General features: G+C 38.4%; 1 protein-coding gene across 1 annotated transcript in view; it reads left to right on the forward strand.

Moving 5' to 3' along the window:
• The window catches only part of Malrd1 (MAM and LDL receptor class A domain containing 1), a 694,431-nt gene that overhangs the window by 214,139 nt on the left and 472,130 nt on the right, over nt 1-8,162 (forward strand). The window lies entirely within an intron of this gene.

The raw sequence follows: 8,162 nt of genomic DNA on the forward strand, positions 1-8,162 counted from the left end.
AAAAAAAAAACAAAAAAAAACTATTTTCAACAATAAAAGAACTTGTGTGGGAATCACCATCCCTGACCTCAAGCTGTACTACAGAGCAATCATGATTAAAAATTGCATGGTATTGGTACAGTGACAGGCAGGTAGAAGGAATAGAACTGAAGACCCAGAAGTAAACCCACACACCTGTAGTTACTTCATGATTGACAAAAGAGGATAAACCATTCAGTGGAAAAAAGACAGCATTTTTAACAAGTGGTACTGGTTCAATTGGCAGTCAACATATAGAAGAATGCAAATTGATCCATTCTTTTTTTTTTTTTTTTTTTTTTTTTTGGTTTTTCAAGACAGGGTTTCTCTGTGTTGTCCTGGCTGTCCTGGTACTCACTCTGTAGACCAGGCTGGCCTTGAACTCAGAAATCCACCTGCCTACCACTGCCCGGCAAATTGATCCATTCTTATCTTCTTGTACAAAGCTTAAGTCAAAGTGCATCAAGCACCTCAACATAAAAACAGATACACTGAAACTAATAGAAAAGAAAGTGAGAAAGAGCCTTGAACACATGGGCACAGGGAAAATTTCCTGAACAGAACACCAATGACTTATACTCTAAGATCAACAATAGACATAGGGGATCTCATAAAATTGCAAAGCTTCTATAAGGCATAGGAAACTGTCAATAGGACAAAATGGCAACCAACAGATTGGAAAAAAATCTTTACCAATCCTACATCTGACAAAGGGCTAAGAACTCAAGAAGTTAGATTCCAGAGAACCAAATAGCCCTATTAAAAATAGGGTACAGAGCTAAACAAAGAACTCTCAACTGAGAAAGAGAAACACTCCTCCATTGTTGGTGAGATTGAAAGCTGGTACAACCACTCTGGAAATCAGTCTGGCAGTTCCTCAGAAAACTGGACATAGTATTACCTGAGGACCCAGCTATACCACTCCTGGGTATATTCCCAGAAGATGCTCTAACTTGTAACAAGGACACATGTTCTACTATGTTCATAGCAGCCTTATTTATAATAGCCAGAAGCTGGAAAGAACCCAGATGTCCCTCAACAGAAGAATGGGTATGGAAAATGTGGTACATTTAAATAATAGATTATTACTCAGCTATTAAAAACAATGAAGTCATGAAATTCTTAGGCAAATGGATGGAATTATAAAATATCATCCTGAGTGAGGTAACTCAGTCACAAAATAATACACATGGTATGTACTTACTGATAAGTGCATATTAGCCCAAAAATCTCAGAATACCCAAGATACAATTCTCAGACCACATGAAGCTCAAGAAGGAAGATCAAAGTGTAGATGCTTCAGTCCTTCTTAGAAGGAGAACAAAATTCTCAAGGGAATTAAATATGAAGACAAAGTATGGAGCAGAAACTGAAGGAAAGGCTATCCAGAGACTAACCCACCTGAGGATCCACCCCATGTACAGATATCAAATCCAGCTCAAGAAGTGCTTGCTGACAGGAGCCTGATATAGCTGTCTCCTGAGAAGCTCTGCCAGAGCCTGACAAATACAGAGGCAGATGCTTACAGCCAACCATTGGACTGAGCATGAGGTCCCCAATGGAGGAGTTAGAGAAAGCACTGAGGGAGCTGAAGGGATTTGCAACCCTGCAGGAAAAACAACAATACCAACCAACCAGACCCCCCAGAGCTCCCAGGGACTAAACCAGGGTACACATAGAGGTACCCATATCTCCAGCCACATATGTAGCAAAGGAAGGTCTTGTTTGACATCAATGGGAGGAGAGGCCCTTGGTCCTGTGAAGGCTCAATGATCCAGTGTAGAGAAATGCCAGGGTGGAGGGTGGGGGTGGAGGGGGAGTTGGGGTGGTGGTCAGAGGGAGGGAGTGGGCAGGTGGATGAGTACCCTCATAGAAGCAAGGGCAGTGGGATGGCATAGGGGGCTTCCAAGGGGGAAACTGTTAAAGGGGATAATATTTGAACTATAAATAAAGAAAATATTAAATAAAATTTTTTTAAAAATTAAAAAAATAAAAGTAGAGAATTTAGCCTGGAGAGGTGGCTCAGCATGTAAGAGCACTATCTGTTCTTCCAGAGGACACAAGTTCAATTCCCAGCACTGTCATGGCAACTCACAACTGTCTGTGCCTCCAATTCTAGGTAATCTGACACCTTTACAGAGAATGCACATAAAAAATAAAAATAAATAAATAAAAAAGAAAAATTAATAGAAGTATAGAATAATTTCAAATAGCTTTTGCTGTATCAGGTAGAATCAAAAGCCCATAAGTCAGCACATAAATTTCAGTGATAGAAAACTGTCACTGCCCAGGTCTATAACATGAGACTCCTATTTATCCCTTGATCTTACAGTTTCCTAAAAATAGAAGAAATGCTTCCTGCATCCACTGTTTAACCAAAATTCTGGAGTCTTTGGTTTCTAAGTATTGAGAGTTCAGAGTGAGATGAAACATTATATCCATCTATAGCACAGGTATACCAAATCTAAAAGAAATAGAATAGCTAGAATCCTAGGGGAGTATGAAATTATATAAACTTACCATATGGATGCTTGTAACAGAGTACTACATACCACTGTAAGAATCTAGAATGATGACAAACTAAAATTTTCTTTGGAATAGTAAAGTTAATAAGACATTAGTGCATAATGTATTTTCTCCATACAGCAGAGATGAATGGTTGCAAAAGCAGTTTAAAAGGCATTTGTATTCTCATATCACCTGTCTTTCAGGCAGCATCAATTACATTTTAGATCTTCTATGAGAACATACACATATGTATATACTGCTATCTTACCTACCAGGTAGAGGACTTTATACCTCCTGTACCAGCTGGTTTTGTGTGTCAACTTGACACAATCTGGAATTATCACAGAGAAAGAAGCCTCCCTTAAGGAAATGCCACCCTGAGACACAGCTCTAAGGCATTTTCTCAATTAATGATCAAGGGTAGGGGGGCCCAGCCCATTGTGGGTACTGCTATCTCTGGGCTGGTAGTCCTGGGTTCTATAAGAAAGGAAGCTGAGCAAGCCAGGGGAAGCAATCCAGTAAGTAGCATCCTGCCAGGGTATCTGCATCAGCTCCTGCCTCTAAATTTCTGCCCTGTGTGAGTCCTTTTCTGACTTCCTTTGGATGAATGGCAATGTGGAAGTGTAAGCTGAGTAAACTGTTTTCACCCCAACTTGCTTCTTGGTTATGATGTTTGTGCAGGAATACAAACCCTGACTACAACACCTCCTTACTTGCCTTGTCCTTTTAACCAAAAGATTTGTGTTTGATTCACAATTCAGAATTTTTCTAATTAATAGAGTCTTAACAACTATATAATTGTCAATCTGTTTCATATTTGGAATTCTATGAGAGTGCTTTAATACTTGATTTTTTTTTTTTTTTTAAAAGAAAGACCTTGGCAATTCTGATGGTAAAATGCTTGGGAACTATTAGATAAAACAATGTCTAAATTAAGTGTCACTGTTAGTATATGAACCCTCTTTTCATATTCCATGGGAAGGGTTGGAAATGTGACAGTTCATTCAACCCTATCTCTTAAATAGCATTAGAAAGCCTATCTCCTGCCTTTAAATAGCATTTTAAAAGATATCAACTTAAATGTACTGAATGAAAATAGCTAAGTTACAGCAAACCCTAATGCATTGTAATCTTAATCAAAGCTTTTTCCTAATAGGTTTTTTATCTGGCTCTAGTTCTATACAAAAGCGAGGACTCTATGGGCCCTTCCCTTCTGCTGGGTAGACAGATGTCCACATTTGCTTGTGGCTCCTAATGCCTAAAACAGTTCACACTTCCTTCGTTTACCATATCTTATAAATTATATTCTGCTCCAAATTTGCTCAAGTAGATTTCCTTTTGCAGTAGTCGTAATTTGATAAATATTTGAATATAATTTACAATTGCTTCCCATTTAAGATATATAAGCTTATGTTTTTGTTTTATAGTCAGTTCCTAGAGAAATTCCTGTTTCCTGGAACACAAATGATAGCATATCTCAGGGGCAGTTACAGCAATGGTGGAATGAGACTCTAGCACTTTGCACTGAAGACTGCATGGGTGTGAAGGGGGAGATGCAGGTGTTATTTGGTGTGGGGTTTCTAAGGCAGTGCTCTAAAAGCATCAGCGATTTAAGGTTCTGTTTGAGGCTGACTAGATACCTGTTGACAGAGCTAAAATAGATTAAGGCTTTATCTTGTTTCAGGTGAGACTTATAGAGTTGACTCAGTAGATCCAGAGCAAAGGACTGCCCTGTTGAGCTTCAGGTCCTGTGGCCAGGGAGATCTAAACAAGGCCTTTGCTTTCATGTTTCATTTAAAAAACATTAATTTGTCAGAATATTTGAGGTTTATATTTACAACAATAGCAACAACAACAAACACACACATACACACACACACACACACACACACACACACACACAAATCTTGAGCTTACAAAAGACCCTAGTGGAAAGTATCATTGGTTAAGTAGGAAGAGACAGTCTCCATCACTTGGTCAATATGAAGACATGGCTCTGATCTATAACCAATTGACCAACAGTTTGCCACCTTCTTTTTTAGTCTTTTTTTTTTTTTTTTTTTTTTTTTTTTTTTTTTTTAATTTGGTAGAGATCAATACCAGCATCAGCAGTTCCATTATAGAAACAGATTCAACCAGAAGACCTGTCAGCTAGTTTGGTGAAATTTTATGAAAAAGTGGAGTCAAACAATGAGCAATTGTAATGGAAAATTAATTTGCATAAGCAGTTTAGATGGTTCCAGTTCTGGCCTCAAGGTTCAGAAAGACATAGAGAACAATAATTTATTTTTTTCACTAGAAACCAAAACTGCATAAGCAAGGACAGATATATCAGATACTTACTTCACATACAGGTACTGTATTTACCACATTCACATGCCTCCCTCTGCTTCCAACTCCTCCCTATACCTCCCAGACTTCACTTCCAACCTTTGATCCGTGCCTTATTACTTGCTGTTAAATATATTGTATACATCATTATTATGTATATGTGTATACATCCTAATAAGTCCATTGAGTGTTGTTTATAAGCACATGGGATGACCACCTGGGACTAGATAACCTCTCAGGGGACTTGTATCTACAGAACTGATTCTCTATCTCAGCCTGGCTGCTACATCTTGCAATCTCATAAAAACACAAAGATTAAATAAAACAAAAAAAAGCTTTAAGAAATTAATAATCATTAGCATAATAAAACTTTACTGATTTTACTATTAATATTCTCTTAATATTACATTAAAATATCAAATATGAGTAAATGTATAGTACATTTTACTATTGACTTATTTTATAGTTTTTCTTTTTAATCTATTGAGTGTCTTCCTGCATGTATATCTGTAGCCATCAGCGGCTTCATGAACTGGGTTCCCTGAGAAGAAAGGTGGGGCTACTTGGGAGGACAGCAAGAGAAGTAAAAAATGAGACCAAGACAAGTTTCTGATCACCGCCCAAAGTGTACTTCAGAGTCTGAGAATATACAGGGAGGGGACCCACCCCCCACTATGCCAGGATCTTGCGACCTCATTAGCATTTTGTTGTTTGTAGCAGGCGAAGCAGCTCAGCAGGGAGTGGCTCCTTCAGGGAAGCTGCAGGCTTGGCAGAACAATAGACCTCACCTAAGGGGAAAGGCTCCACCCTAGGTGGGCTAGCTGGTTGTGCCAAGGACAAGGTCTGTTTCAGCTTGCTTGAGGCTGGGGGAGCTCACATATACCCATTCATGCAGTACTCCTGTAGATCAGAAGATAGCAGATTCCATGAAGAGGGTTTGTAGAGCTGCCTGTGTGGCTGGGAACCCAGATCCTCTGAAAGAATGCCAAGGCTTAAGCTCTGAGCCATGTCCCCGGTCATGTTTTTATTTTTATTGTAGATTTCTATAATTAAAATTGAAAGACCCCCAGAGCTGGGGAAACTCGCACTCGTCTCGGGATGATGTGACCACCCAATAACTCACTCACGAGAGACCGATCTTGCTGCAATCACACAGGTTTATTCGGGATAAGCCAGATCTGGGGTCGAACACGTAGACTGGCCGACCAGAGGAGTTCGACCCCGAACACAAGAAATGAGGGGTATTTAAAGGGAAAAATCACAAACTAGGGTGGGTGAGGAGGTTACCAAGGAAACATAACATAAAAACAGTGGAAAATTCCAAAGGGACCCAACCCCTGGTTGAGTCAGGGTCATAAGTCAGGGTCGTAAGTAAAACATCCTACATGCTCCATATTCACAAGAATGTGGTCTGGTCAATGCTTTCACTTTATGGCTGACCGTTCCCTAGAACCACCCAGATGGCTCATATCCTGCTTTTTGTTCTTGGACCTAACTAAGGGGTCCTTTGTGGCCAGCAGGTTTCTGAAACTGGCTAGTCCTACATTCCTGGCTCGTTACAGAGGTTTTCCATGTCCTTTTAGGTAAAGGTTATACATTATACATTCTCACCAATACATTTCTATTAAATGCTCTCATTTTAAAATTCTAGAATTCTCCAGCCTTTCAAAAATTATTCACTTTTTTCTCCATGCAACTTAAGGAAAGAGTTTTAGTTACTAGTTAAAAGATCTCCAAATTTTTTTGCACAGTCCAACATGCCATCCTTATATCTTTGGGTTCTGTTAGTGTCTGCTTATATTTGAGCCAATCTTAAACAACAAGATATTATATCAGGGATTTTTTTTAAACATTTATTTATTCATTTTATGTACTGCTGCTGTCTTCAAACACACCAGAACAGGTCATTGGATCCCATTATAGATTGTTACATGCTACCAGGTGGATTATGGGAATTGTACTTAGAACTTCTGGAAGAGTAGTCAGTGCTCTTAACCACTGGGCAATTTCTCCAGCCTCTAAATCAGAGATTTTTATGATGTAATTTCTACATGTATGCCATGTTATGTTAAAATTAATAGCCATATTTGTCTTAAAGTATTACTCTAGGTGACATAAAGCATTTCTATGTTTATAATTAAATTTATAAGAAGGATAAAAAGTTAAATCTGATTTTTTTTTTTTTTTTTTTTTTTTACTGTAAGGAAGAAAAACTCTCAAAGGGGTGAGACCAGATTTTTCAGACACCTTTCAAATGGCATCCTAGGACTTTTTAATGACCAGTGTGTCATTAAAAGCCTTAGTTTCAAAAGCAACTGTTGTTTTAATTTGAGTGGTATTTTAAAGTTTAAACAGCAAATAGGTTTATGCTCAGCAAGCATCTAGTATACAGGGCTCACTCATCTCTGTTAGCCGACTGGGGTACAGTTATATGACCAGTATTCAAGGCCACAAAAAAGAGAAATGTGACTAATATGGGTGAGTGGTTATTCATCATATGTCAGAGCTAGCATGATGGATGTCACCTTTGCATAGGAAAAATTCATCTTCCTTTAGATACAAGTAATTGTCTCAAATACAGACACATGCCTGTTATCCCACAGCTCAGGAGACTGAGACAGGAGGATTAGGACTCAGAAGATATTCTGGATGATAGAGTAAGTTCCAGTCTAGCCTGGGTAGTCTAGTGAGAACTTCTTTCAACACCTACCCTACAAAAACAAGTTTATAAAAAGCAAAACCAAACAAAACTATTCAAATATTTAAATGTATTTAAATGCTTTGTAGTGTTTGTATAAGTTATCTCTCAGTTATAGTTATTCTTTTAGTCATTAGTCATACTGGTGAGTGAAAAGCTTTAGAAGCCATTGAGAGAGAGAGAGAGAAAGAGAGAGAGAGAGAGAGAAAACAAAAGCTTGGAAGGACTTGGAATTTTAAACCAGCCAGGAGACTTTCATCAGGGGCCTATGGATGAGTTATTTAAATTTACTAGATCCCATTCAAATGCAATATAAAGATTTTACAGTCTACATGTTCCTTCTACCTTATCCAGAGATAAAGCAATTATTGTCATTTCTCCTAGCACACACTTGTGAAGTGGAAATTTATGGTTTCTTTGGAGACTCAGTTGTGTTGTGTGATGTTTTAATGGAAACTGTCTTATAAGAGGATGTTCTTGCTGAAGCAGATACATGGGAGGATGTTTTGCTAAGGACAGATCCATGGTGTTTCTCTGGAAGCTGAAAGGCTGGAGAATCGTAGAATGTATAATGTATAACTTTTACCTAAAAGCAGGCATGGAAAAT

The sequence above is a fragment of the Mastomys coucha genome, unplaced genomic scaffold (assembly GCF_008632895.1).
Source record: "Mastomys coucha isolate ucsf_1 unplaced genomic scaffold, UCSF_Mcou_1 pScaffold15, whole genome shotgun sequence".
Lineage (NCBI taxonomy): Eukaryota > Metazoa > Chordata > Mammalia > Rodentia > Muridae > Mastomys > Mastomys coucha.